We start from the raw sequence: 14,570 nt of genomic DNA on the forward strand, positions 1-14,570 counted from the left end.
AAACTTGGAGCTGAATCAAAGCCACCATTTTGACTCCATTTGTGTTGGAGTGGATTTTTCTCCGATGGAAATATCGTGGAAATAGGTGGATAATTGAATTAAAAACCAGTGAAAATTGCTCGAGTGATGTGTGAGCTAGTGCTGAGTGTGTGAATTAGACGAAATTGTGGAGAAATTGGGCTATTATTGTGCCATCGAAAGAAAAACTTTGTTCGGTGAAAAAAATAGTTACCCGAGGAAAAGCACCTTGCGGAGTTAAAAGGGTCTCAATTCCAGGGGTTGCTGTGGAAAAACGCCGACAGTGAGACTCTGAGAACTTTAATTTACAGTCACAGGAATCATTGAGGAAAGTCTGGGATTTCCACAAGAGTGGTAAGTGGGGAAAAATCATTGAGAAAAATTGTAAAGTTGCTCGCCGCACAAAATCAATTGCTTGAGTGAAGGCGAGAGTGAAAATGCTGGGAAAAGCCAGTCGCCCTCGAAAGGTTTTTTCCCTGAAAAAAAAAAAAACACCTTCATGGAGCAATCTAGTAGCTCATTTCCCGGGAACAGTGAACTAAAGTACATTTTCCGTTGAACGTGCCTTGAGACTTCCTTCCCAAAAAAAAGCACCCCCGAATTGTCCACCCGCACCCCCGAATTGTCCACCCTCAACCAAAAGGACTCCCCGGGGAAAAGTGTGGAAAGTGCAGGTGAAAATTGAGGTGAGAGTAGTGTGAGAATTTCCTCTATGTCTCCACTCTTTTCGGAAGGGGGGCAGCGGGGTGGAGGGAACAATTGATTTGTGGAGGGCAAGAAAAGTCCACAAAAAATCGACTTTTCACCTGGTGCAAAGGGTGAGTTCTTGCGCGTGGAAAATCGAACACTTTTTCACCCTGGCCACGGAAAAGCTGCCCCCCTGAGGATAAAAGCCATGCCACAAACACCGTCAATGGCAGCACAGAATGGCCCCAGTGAGAGAGATATTGTGATTTTTTATGACTCCTGCACTCAAGCTTTTTCCCCTTCAGAATGCAATTCTCGGGCAAATGAGGTTTTCCTTATCTTGATTTTTCGCCTATGCACAGTGACAAAATTAATTAAAGCCTGCAACACAATGGCATATTGAAGTGCTCAAGATTAGCCTCAATTCTCTGAAATGCAATCTTTTTAGGAATTGCACGTACAACCAAATTCATTTTAACCATATGATTCGAACCTTATTAAGTAAATTGGAACATTTTTATTGGATAAAAAAATTAAATTTGGGATCACTTTTTGTGGGAAGTTATGCTTCAAGCGGAGAATTGCAGAGAAACTAGTCAGAAAAGTTTACTGAGTACTTGAGAAAACGAAAATCAAAGTTTAGTAACTTGTATTACTTATGGTTCATCCGTTCATCTCAATAGATTTAAAGAACAAGGAAATTAAACTTAGATTGCTCAAGTAGAGGAGGTTTGGTCAGAGTTTCAATTTTTGCTGTTTTTCCTGTCCCTAAAATCTTCATATTGTACGGTTTTTAGTCTAGAACAGGCTTGAGCTAAAAGAAAAGCCGAAGTGAATTTGGTTGTGCCTGTTGGCATTCCTCGAAATGCCACGAAAATTCGCGTAGAGAAAATGAGAGGTTTTTAATGTGAAAATTGTTTAATTCCTTAGAGTTGTCATTTTCACAAGAAAATCCTTTTATTAATTTAGTTTAGTTGAATACAGATATTTCGGTTAATTGTGAATAATTGTCGATATTACAACAAAAACATTGGGATGAAATTTTGAACTGGAAGACTCATATTCTTTTGAGCTGTCCCAAAATTCAGCATAGGTTTGAGAAAAACCCTTTTGTACAACACTATTTTGGTTAATAAGGAATGCAAAAGTACATATTACAAGAAGGGACACGACCTGCTAATAAGGATAAAATAGAGAAGAAAATATTTTGTCGCATTTCAGAGATTTTTTTGCAACCGCAGCCCCGCCAGACGTTTTTCAAGTCAGTTATTTGCGTCTATCTCTCTCTCACAGTTAAAGTGTTTCCATTTAAAGTGATATTTGCATTTAATTTCTTTGTATTTCTGGAAGATTCAAGTAAAAGGGTGTGTAGTGATCAGCTATCCGTCTTCCGACAAAGATATCAAGAATACAATTTCTTTCTATATGAGTTTTTATGTCTGTTATGCTTTTTTGGTGCAAAAATATTTATCATGGCACCGTGAATGAGCGGGATTAGTGTTACCAGTATGGCTATCTGTAATTTCCATTAAAATTATCAACACAAAATTTTCGATATTACACGACTTTTAACGAGCACAGGTCTGATAGAAAAAAGCTTTGAGGCTTCGCACACACTCTGACTTCGAACACTTCGTACTTTTCCCATAATCCTTTAATGAAACTGACCTATTTTTTCAGGGAATATCTGACATAAGATCAGCTATTAAAATATATTGCCACGGATAGGTCAGATTTATTAAAGGAATATGGGAAAATATAAGATGTTCGAAGCTAGAGAGTGTGCGAAGCCTGAAAGCCTTCCCTTATAGGTTTACTCCAGATCTCGAAGGTCTTGAATTTATAAATAACAAGCGGTTTTAGAGATTAACCTTTGCCAAGATTAATTAATTGGATGTTAAGAAATTGAGGAAGTCATATGGGTAAACCTTATGCCTTAAACACACTTCCGACTTAAGCCGAGAGATGGCTTAACGTAATTATAATGAAAATAATGATCAGATCATATTACATTTCCATCCAGTTTCTGTCTAATCCCTCTCGGGGCTTAAACCGAGAAATGACTTAGTTAGTAAGAAACTGATGGGAATTTAGTCAAATCATTATTTTGATTATTGAATTGAATTGTTTTATTCATTCATGCCCATGTACATAAGGTACATAATAGGGCTATACATGACCTTAAACCGTCTTTAGACTTAAGTCGTAAGTGTGTTTAGGGCATTAGGTCTAAACATCGTTTTATACGCGCTTCAGACCTGAAGCTTAGCCATATGGCTTAAATCCTCTAATTCCTTATCAGGCAAGATTTTTGAGAAAATTGTTGCTTTGGATTGAATATTAAGGGCAAATTACCCATTATATTTTAAAAAAATTAACAAAATTGTCTGTTATTGAGATTTTTGAGTCCATTGGGAACCTCCAGTCTGAAGCCGGTATTACTAAAGCCATATGTAAGCTCCATGTCCTTTAAAATCATTTATTTTTTAATTATGTTTTGAGTAAAGATTAAAGCGTTTTTGAGTTCTAAATTACATGAAAACAAAAAGCCAGCTAAATAGCAGAATTGGTTGCTATTTAGGTATATAGGATATTAAAATTTTGTAAACTAGACTGATCCTCTATTCCGAAGACACTTTTACTTAAATATAATTTTAAGTAATTTCAAAAAAAAAAATGGAACATGTATAGAAAAAACGCAACAAGTTGTTTTCCACACAAAATTTTAGAATATATAATAAAACATGTTTATTGAAAGCAAATTTTTAAATTTTAATTATTAAAATTATTTTTAAAGTGAACAAAGATCAAAAATCTATATAATTTTTTTTAAATTTTTTTTGTCAGTGGCCTAGACTTTAAAATTCTAATTACATGACACTGGACTTTATAGGATATTAAGGAATATTATGATAAAATTGCTGGCCTCTTGACTTTATAAAGAGAAAAATTATGATAGTAAAGTTCTGTCATAAAATTCTTGTTTTATTATACAGTCAAGTGTGTTAATCCGGGCGCTTCGCTATCTGGATGGTTTATGATTAATCCACTTAAAATAATATTTTTATTTTTATTGTGTTACTACAGTAACATAATATAACTATCCAAGTTTGAGAAAAGCAAAAATAATATTTTTATCCATTAAATATGTGAGTGTAATCGACTCATTTTAATCTTATGCCAGCTGGGTTCTTCACTAAAAATTTTCTAGCAGTGATTTTTTCGCTAATGACAGCTGGTTGATTGAAAATATTTATTGTTTTTTTTCCTTGTGAAAAAGGTATTTTAAATCCAAAGGTTTAATTAAAAGTGAATTAGCGAAAAGGCGATCCACTTAGTGCATACTGACTTATTTCAGTATTATCATTATTTTATAAATTTTCTTTAATATTTTTGATATTTTTTTATATTATGTTTCTGAATGAAACAGTGAATAATTCTATGGATTCAGAAGAAGTAAAAAAAAATTCATAAGTCCAAAAACAAGTATTTAGGTAGCACTCTACGGAAAACGATCCAGTTACCCCACCTTACTATAAGTAATCTTTAAGTTTTTTTCGAAATAATAAAAAAAAAATTATTTAAGCTCTTAAGCACATAAAACTATACATTTAAACTAACATTTAATCTGTTACCAGGAAATATTATGTTAATCGATTTTTGACAAATCTACTTTGAGTATAATCGTGAGTACCACAATGTGAGTTTTATCAAAAAGATCTAAGAAACACAAATCCCAACATCTGGATTTAAAAAAATAAATAAATCATTAGAAAAATATAGTTTAAATGTTGTACTTTATGTTATGGTCGTTATGCTATTTATAGCTTTATGCTTTTTTTTAGTCTCAGTCATCCACGTCGCCCATTCTTAAAGTCTTAAACATGTTGTAATAGTAATTTAAATCTATCTTGAGTAACCACCGGTTTTTCCTTCTCGGAATCTACCGTTTATTTTTCAGAAATTTCTTTGCCATGGTGGGCGGACTTTCGGACGTTCTGTCGTTCATGTGAAGTCATTTTCTTTATCACAAAATAATAAAATTTAATATTATTTTTTTTTTTTAATTTGTATTTTATCAGGAAATTTGAAGCATTTGATTAGCTATTAAAATATAAAATTATAATGAGTAAAATTTGGTTAAAATTCATAAAAAAAATATTGAAAAAAATGAATTGTTCGAAGCTTGAGTTGTCCAAAGGTGAGGTTTCCCCTACATAATTACTTTGGAAATGACAAACTTAGTTAAATTAGCTTTCCTTTCGAAAATGATCGGAAGTACCGTTTCATCTTGTACTAAATCATAAAGATGTGCAAGTGTAAATTTTTAAATTAAATATTAAATCGATTTTCATTAAAGAAAATACTCCTTTCAGTTCAGATATTATATAAAATGATGCTCAGATTATTCTTCTTGTTAGAATTTGGAATAACATTAAGGTTAATTCCTTCCTGAAAAAGTTTATGTGCTGTAAAGCTTCTCCAATTAATACTTCAACGCACCAAAAATGAAAGTTCTCAAAAATGTATGTGTTCTAAAAGGTTTCTATCCAAAGAGGAACAAGAGATATGAAAAATACATACATTTTTAATGTAAATTTTTTGCTCCCATCTACCTTATTTTGCGTAATTATTAGCTTATGGCGCTTGTACACCTTTGTAATTTCGTGAAATTCAATCGATTGAAATTTTATCTTTTACAATCTCCTAAAGGGAAATCTGACATAATTGTCTCTTTCTATCTAATGATAATTAAAACATCAATTTTATTTTCAAATTCAATTTTTGTTTGACAGAAAGAGACATTTAAATATTTGATTTGAAGAGTGGTAGCTTTATAAGAAACATATGGAAAAATATAAAATTTGTCATAGGGGAAGGTGGGGCTACTTTGAGCTGTGGAGCTAGATTTAATACGATTTTTTCGCCTATTTCTAAATTAAGCTCGTTCTTACAATTATTTTCTTTAGATACAAAATTATTTAGTTTATCCAAGTTACATCATGTTAAAGCTCAGTTTCCATTAGAAATATGCGAAAAAATCGTATAACAATGTATCCTCAAAACTCAAAGTAGCCCCACCTCCCCTTACCTTTGTTTTCCTAATCATCTGAATCTAAAACAAATTATATCGCTTAAAGATGATTATTTGAATTTAGTTTAAAAAATTAATAAAAATAAAAATGCTGACTGGCCTGACTGGCACAATATTCCATACAGTAACCTTCCCGCAAAGAGTTTTCTATACAGGCATTATTACTTTTTCTTACGGGATGAGGTTGTCCGATCACCGAACAGAACACCTTTAACGCCAGAAAAAATGCTCATGACCTAAAAGGGATTCAAACCCAAGACACTTGCATCATAGATCGAGTACTCTACCTTGAGCCATTGACAGTCCGATTAAAAATTATTTCAATAAAAAATACAATTAAGTATAGGGGAAAGGCTCATAATTTTGTCCAGTTTCTTATTTTGGACACTTTAAGGATAAAATTGGACACTAAAAATAAATTCATTAAAATTATGGATTTTTATTCCAATATTCGATGAATAATGAATTCTATCTAAATATTTGTTCATTTTAGAAGATTTTGACACAAAATATGTTAAATTTTGAATATGATTTGTCTTGAAATTGCTTTGTTGAAAATTCAGTGTGAGCAATTGCTTACGAGAAATATGACAGAACTTCGTGTTTACTTCAGTCTTATTTAGCTGTGATGAAGTACTAACAATGTTTCTTCGCTTTTTTTGAGTAATATTATTGAATATTCATTGAAAATTGTGTTGATTCACGTTAGTGGTGATTTGTACATTTGACCTGAAGTGAGATTTGCCTTGTGAATTATATTTTTCGTGTGAAAAATGGGAAATGTTTTAAGACATTTACCATTGAGGTGATACTCCTTACTTCGGACAAGTGTTTTTCTCACGAAATTTCGTGAAGTTTTTGCTTTAGAAAGAGATGTAGCGAGAAATGCCTTGAAAGGCTCCCGGAAAGGCCAGGGAATCCGCACGTACTTGGAATATCGAAGTCAACTCACTTTAATGAATGATATCGAAAGTTTCCGGGCTTCTTGTGACATTCTATGTTTCCCTTACATGAACAGGAAGAGGACTTGGTAAAATTGGTTCATGAAATGAAGAACAATGGACATCCTGTTGAGGCGGATTAGTTGTCCAAATTTATAGCCAAGTTGTCCAAATTAATAACCAAGTTGTCCAAAATTCGAGTCAAATTCACCTCTACATGTCAATTCATTTTTAAAAGTATTAAAACTAATTTTAGTAAAAATAAGACGATAAATAGCTTGCCAAGTTTCTAAACAACCCTTCTAAAAATAGAGTAACAAAAAAAGTCAATTATTATTGAAAATATCGCACTTCAAGCTTGGAACATCGATGCTAATAAGCAGACTGGGCAAAATTATGAGCCCTACCCTATACTGTTAATCTAAAAAGTAGATCGAAATTGAAATCTGAGCAAAATGTTTTTGACTCTTCGTTTTCTCTTTTGATAATCTTTAGAATTGCAAATGTTCTATAAGGCATTCACCAAATCTGCACGAACATTGCAAAAATCCATAATGTAATTCATGGATTTTTTAAAAGTAGGTCAATATTTGTCAGTTCCCAAATAAACAAAAACAACTCCAGTGACATGTAGTATTTGGAAAAGCATATCAAAAGTTTCTGTGAAAAATAACCCTTTTCAAGTCCACTTCATCAATCAAAATCACCAATCAAAGAGAATTAATCATTGAATTTGGCTGAAAAAAAAATTTAAAAAAGAGACCCAAATATACATGATGACACCAAAGTAATCTCACCGATAGTCTTGCATAAAATGTGACTAGTCAGTGATTAGGTGTATGGATTTAGGATTAAGAGCTTCTCTAGTGGTTGAGGCTGATAAATATTGTGGAAATTGTATTTCACAAGTTGACTTATTCAAACGAATTATCTAACTGAGGTGTATACAATGTTATGTGGCGGTTAATATGGGAAGCAAACACCATGGTACATTTTATCAAAATGTAAATTTATTGTTTTATATCTCCCTTTCTGATAAAATGGATTTTTTTTCCTCATCTATGTTGTTTGTAGCAGAAAAAGTACCCCTTGAAGCGGTTTTTTTTTCTTCTTCTTCTCATTACTCTGCGTAGATTCAAGAGACAATCTTAATTAAGTTGAAACTGTTAGGATTATTTTGTATATGTAGTAAAACTGGAAGAAAATCATTAATGTTGGATAGGGAATTTTCCAGGAAAAGCTGTGTTAACGTTGAGCTTCTTTTCTGCAACTTGAATTACAACAGGGAAATTGTTACATTAGTCCCTCATCCTTATTCTTCTGTTGACTAAAATACCTTTTCTATCTTGTATTTCCTCCTGAGAATTCATTCGTTAGAGAAAGCCCATTATCGAGACTGAGAGAGCCTTCTGTGGACATCACAACTAGATGGTGTTATATTTTATATCTCAAAAATAAAAGAAGATTAAGTCAGGGATCGCTAATTAATTTGTCTGCGTGCCATATTCGATCCAATTATGTTGCCTGGTGTAGGCGTCTCTCTTCCTCCACACATTAACAACATGGGCGAAATATTTATTTAAAAATAAACAATTTTGCTTTATTTGTCGGGGGTGCACCTTCTAAAAATAATACAAAAACCACGTGGAACTTTACCATATTGTTCTATTATGGATTTACTCAATTAAAAATTCTCATCACAATTCACACGCAATAAAGAGTTTCATCAGTTCTAAAATATAAAATGTGACAAGAGACGTCATAAAAAGTTTCAATATAATAATTCATGATCAATATTCATTTGCATAGAAGTGAAAAAAAAATTATGGCAAATAGATGCGGTACCTCATAAATAATTGAAAGAGTTAATTTTCAATATTTCAAGCTTCATTTTCATCAATCTATCGTACACCATTTCATTATTGTTTTTTTTTTTAAATAAAAAAAATAGAGGAAATTCATTGCGTGATCTAACAGAAGAAATTTAATACACAATTTGATTGACAATTTGCAATTGAACAAATTTAATGAGGATGAAAGTCAATTTATTTAATCAAACGCGTAATTTCATGTGCACATGCCATTTAATCATGTGAAAAGCAAATAAGCAATCTGCAATTTAGCTTTATGAAGATTTACGATATAGGACTTGCTTATGACATAATGTTATTTGCATCAGCAATTGTTCTATCTGCTATGCTTATATAAAGCAGATAGAACAAGTGGTAATTAATGCAACTATCATCAGTTGTATCAGCAACTGAGCTGTGTATAGATTCTAGCGGATGATGTTTCAATTTTTGCATAAAAATCCACTTATCTGCCAATTTTTTGCACTAAGCTAATATATCATTTCATTTATTGTTTTTTTTTTTTTTGTTTTAAATTCAAAATATCATATTCAGGATTCAATTTTGTCTAGAAAGTCAAAATCATGTCAAGCTCAATTTAGTGAATTTAATCCATTTTGACTATTGGAGACAGGCGAGAGAGGGTTACTCGACGAAATTCTTTATCCCCAAAATTCAACCCACCCCACAGCCGAATTACACGCGTTCAGAGTGTTGAAAAACACTAAGGAGTACTAAATAAAAGTACTAACTTGTACTAAAAGCTTGAATTGTTTGGGTCTGGATGCAGAAAAACACAGAATATAGTCCGTCGAGCTTTTTAACAACTTTCATGGCTCATTACTGACAAGATTGAGCCGGTTTCAATGGGTCCTGAACCGGTAATAAACCGATAACTAATAGTAATAATAATAGTAATAATTTATTCACTCGAGCTTACATAATACAAACATTATACAGACATATATATAAAAGAGGTATGCTTTGCAGGTAGACAAAAGACAAGTAACTGCAGACAAAAATTCTGCTTCTAGAGCTCGAGCGGCGGCTGCCGCCGACTTCACGACAGCCTCCAAAAGCAAAACGGCTGAAAAGCTTTCGTCCTTGGCTGATTTAGTACAAAATTGTCCCTAATTGCAAAACATACATTGCCATATGATGCGCAAAAGCGAAGGAATTTCGAATTTTCGAATCTGAGAAAAATTCGCTTGACATCCTTGAGTTTAGTAAGAGAGTAAGAAGAAAAAGAAACATGCAGAAACATAGGCAGGTAGAGCAACCGAAAAAAGAACATAGAAAACAATATTTGATATCAAACAAGTAAAATTGTAAAGAAGATTTTTATCCGAAAATTAGTTTTATTATTCCTAAGCTATTTTGGGCGTTCTTTTGAGTTATTTATAAAGCAGTTAAAATCAGTAGTGGAACGGTAAACGGTAAATGATGCTTCTGAGGTATAGGGGAAAGTGGGGCACCTGTGAATTAGAGCTACTTTAAAATTGGGCATTTTTCACTTGTTTTTTAAATGTAACTAGACCTTAATGTGATATAATTTAGGTTCACAAATCAATTGTGAATATTTTCACTCTGGATAGAATCCATTTCCAGTGCCGTTTCCGGAAGAGACATTTGTGTCCTGCCTTTAAATTCAATCATGAATTGTGAATAGTATCAAAATAAGCATCAATTTGTTTTAAAAATAAGAGAAAAATGTCCAATTTTAAAGCTACCTTAATTTAAAAGTGTCCCACTTCCCCTTAAGGTAAATGTTTCATCGATCGGCTGTGTTTCTGGGACAGTGAGGTTCATGCATTAAAGAAATATGGGAAAAATATGAAGTGTTCAAAACCAAGGTATGTGCGAAGCCTTTAAACTCTTCTATTACATCTCAGCGAATAGATTCTCTTGAATTTATTGAAGTTTAGTAAAATTGAACTGAAATTTTCATTTATCGTTCTATCTATATCACAGCGGAAAAAAAGAATAAATAAAAAAAGGTAAATCATTTGGCATAACATGTTATACACAAGTACAGCACAAGGGAAAGGTTATCATCTTGAATTTCATCTCCCGAGTTTTTAGAGCCAGAGAAAAATGTTACTAAAAAAGAGAAGAGTAAAGGAATTCTGGAACAGTATGACAATATCATATGAGAAATTTAATTTTTTTATATGATAAATCCGAAAAAACTAATCGTAAATCCGACTCATATCAGTTAGTAAAAACTTTATAAAGCTCCTTGAAATGGCCATTCAATGTTCATTTAGGTGTAATGTTATTCTTTTCCCTATAATTTACCACGAAAATTTGTCATATGACATTGTAATAAATAAAATAATAATAATGCTGGCACAACATTCCATGAAGGAACTAGGCCTTCCCACAAGGGGATTTCTAGACATGCATTATTATTGTTTCTTATACAGGGATGTGGTTGTCACTCCCATGCTCCATGGAATCAAGTGCAGTGAAGCTCACTGGATGCAGAAAAATTCCTGGTGACCGAAAGGGGATTCGAACCCGGGACACTTGCATAATAGAGCGAGTGCTCTACCACTTGACCCATTGAGTGCCCTTAAAAGTAATACAATTGATTTTATAATAAGATGTTAATTTAGGTGTAATGTTATTCTTTTCCCTATAATTTACCACGAAAATTTATCATATGACATTGTAATACTGATACAGAATTCTCCTTCAGGGCGGAATTAATCAGGGATAGAATTAGACAGCGGTGGGGTGTTGTAGTTTTCTTTAGAAAAATATTGAGTATACTACTATTCATTCAGAGTAATTAGGCCCTTCCATATTCATTGAAATAGGGCATCCAATGGGTCAAGTTGTAGCTATGATGCAAGTGTCCCGGGTTCGAATCCGTTTTATATCATCAAGAATTTTTCTGGCGTTAAAGGTATTCGAATTGCATCCAGTGAGCTTCCCTGCACTTGATTCTACAGGGCATTTGACTGACAACCCCATCCCTGTAGAAGAAAAAAATAATAATGGATGTTCCAAAGTCCCTTTGCGGCAAGACCTAAGTTCCTCATCTATGGAATGTCCTTCCACTGTTTTTATTATTATTATTATTATTATTATTATATGTACACTGAAAAAAAAGAGGATGCGATTAACTTTTTTTCCTCGTAACGTTAACACTTTTTAGGTGCAAAAATATATCAACATTTTTTAATGTTAATTTTACACCTTTTTAAGGGTAAATTTAACATGAAAAAGGGTTAATTTAACCCCTAATACACCTAAAAAGCGTAATATTTACACCGATGTCGGATCAATAATGCAGGGTAAAATAAACATTTCCGGAATGTTATTTTAACTTTTTCGGATTTCTCTCACTCACAGTAGTGTATTCTATAATATTAATCAGTCTGATAAACTCTTCAATGTTTTCTACAAATTAAGGCAAAGAAAAATTTCATTTGCTGGTTAAATTTTCCCCGGCCTCCCCTACTACTACTGCATGCAATACCACTATCTATATAAATAGTGCATCAGCACAATATTAAATTTAAATAATTTTCGGTGATAAAATTATAATGAAGACGGAAACTTATCACTGCATAATTTCACATATCGCATATCCAAAATATCAGTGAATTTTTCTCAGTGCATGAGATGGGTTTTCAAATCCAGCACATTTATAAAGTAGAAAGAGCATTATCTGAGATTCCTAACAGGTTCCACTAAAATCCCTGTAAATTCCTTAAAGAATACTTAAATACAAAGAGAGTTTGCAATCCCTGGCCCAGAAATTCACTGAACAACTGAAGAAAATAATAAAGAACAAAACGATAAAAGAGAAATAGCGAAGGAAAGTGGTTGTTATTCCTTCATTCAGAATGAATTCAGTCTTTTCTTTCATATAATTTCGCGGAGGTATAAGAAGAGAATTGACTTGACTTGGTACGGATGAAAAATACAAGTAGGTGCTGATCTATACAGAATTTGTAGAAATTTAAATGTTCTATTAACAGGAAAATGTTGTGTAAATATAGTGAGAGAGATAGCGATGAAGGTTACATAGTTGTCTGGAAGAAAAGAACCCGCGTGCAAAAAGCTTAAATTGTACTAATAATATTCAGTATTTGTGACTCTCTGAAAAGGAGTATCGTGACGAACCAATTTTCTGCACGAATACACAGTCTTTTCTCTCATTTTTTCTCATACGTACCAGCTTTTACACGCATTTTCTATTACGGAGATAATTCTATGTTTATTGCCTGATAATACCCCATTGCTCTTTTTTTTTTTGGCTCAGTCGCGATTTTATACGTTTGTCCACCACTAAATTATAATAAAAAGAATAAAGAGTGAATTGGACAGAACAGTGTGACGCGTGATAAGATTAGAGATCGTGCAGCTAAGACATGAAGTTAATCTTGGGAAAATTGCATGACATGGTGGAGATAATTAAGAGTTGTATGAAACACATAAGATGAATAAAGAGAATTTATCTAATTTTCACCCAATTAGTTAACTTTTGCCCATTTTCTCTCGGTTTTCCACTAAATTAATTTACAACAATTTGGACTTTTATAGCTCAACTTATTGTGAAAATTCTGAGAATTTGTATGATTTGACTGTAGAGAAGGATTGCTTAGAACATCTTCAAGTTTTCAATTTTACAAATGTGTTTTTCTACCATTCAAAAGCAAAAATACTCAATATAATTGATACTCAGATGTCGAATTTTCCCAAGTGGACTCGAGAGATGAGGTACAGAGTTGAAGAAAAATTAAGATAAAAATTTCTCATGTTTATTGTGTGCTATTATACTGAAATATTTTCTACAAAAGATTTTTTTGCCGATTCTTTGCACCATTTACAAATATTCAATATCTTCAAAAACTCAGCTCCACTTGCTGAAGTTTTTTTTTTATTTAGTAGGGAAAAGCGCGATATCATCGGACGACTGAAGCGTCGCACAGTGCAATTTTTTCAAAGTATTTTAAATTGATTTGGCCCATTTTAATATTATATTTTAATAGCTAGTCCATTGCCTCAAATTTCCTGAAAAGAGCCATAGGTCAAATCCATTAAGAATATAGGGGAAAAAATGAGTTGTCCGAATCTTGAATCGTCCGAAGATAGGGTAAATTAAGCCAATTCAAAACCTGCTCCAAATGGGAATTTTTCGCTACTCCAAATGGAAACGTCATTGTTTTCATGATAAATACAGTACTAAATTATTATATTTATACATTTTCTATACCACAGTATCATCATTTTGTTAATTTTGCTCCAAATAAAGCGAAAATCCATTAATATTCACAAATTTTAATTTGTTAATTTCTCAGAAAAATTCAAAGTGTACCTTTTCACCATCGAATTTTTCATCGATCGACCATGATTTTCAATGAAAAACACAATAATGTGACTGTTGTTTATTCGTTTTGTTTAACATTTATGTCATATTTCTGGGTAATTTTAGCCAAATTAAGTGCTAATCTTTATTGTTAACGGTACGTGAAGTTTTCAAATGAAATAATTACCTATTTCATGAACAAAAAGGGTTTTTCTGAAGTGTCTGCAAATTCTTCAATAAGAAACCCCGGAAATATGATTTTTTTGGAGAGATTTTTTTATTGTTTTAGACAGGAGGGTGACATTAGCTCTGAAAAATATAACCGATTTTAGTGTAAATTTTTCCCTGTTTTCGTAAACATTTCACGAGATATCTCCAAAACTCCGTAGGTTACCAATTTAGGGTTTTCGGTTGCCTATTCAATATTAAGTTGGCTTTTATTCTGCATTTATATTTTTTTTCTAATTCATTCTACACTGACAGGAAATAGCTAATAAACTCAAAAGTTTTTTCGGCGCGTTAGAAACATATGGGAAACATAGGAAATGCCATGCCCCTGGTTTTAGATGGGATATGAGAAAAGAGCAGGAATAAGAACAAATCAGATACACTGTTTGTCTCTAATTAGAAACTTTCCTTGTCTCCATTTGGATTAA

The 14,570-nt window shown here is 32.5% G+C and overlaps 1 protein-coding gene across 3 annotated transcripts in view; it reads left to right on the forward strand.

Annotated features, from left to right (window-relative positions):
• The window catches only part of LOC129804348 (cAMP-dependent protein kinase type II regulatory subunit), a 117,135-nt gene continuing 102,565 nt past the window's right edge, over nucleotides 1–14,570 (forward strand). For all 3 annotated transcript variants that reach the window (XR_008751972.1, XM_055851587.1, XM_055851589.1), the window contains exon 1: nucleotides 1–372. The gene's annotated coding sequence lies outside the window, so the exon portion shown is untranslated. The remainder of the gene's footprint in view (nucleotides 373–14,570) is intronic.

The sequence above is a fragment of the Phlebotomus papatasi genome, chromosome 2 (genome assembly GCF_024763615.1).
Source record: "Phlebotomus papatasi isolate M1 chromosome 2, Ppap_2.1, whole genome shotgun sequence".
Lineage (NCBI taxonomy): Eukaryota > Metazoa > Arthropoda > Insecta > Diptera > Psychodidae > Phlebotomus > Phlebotomus papatasi.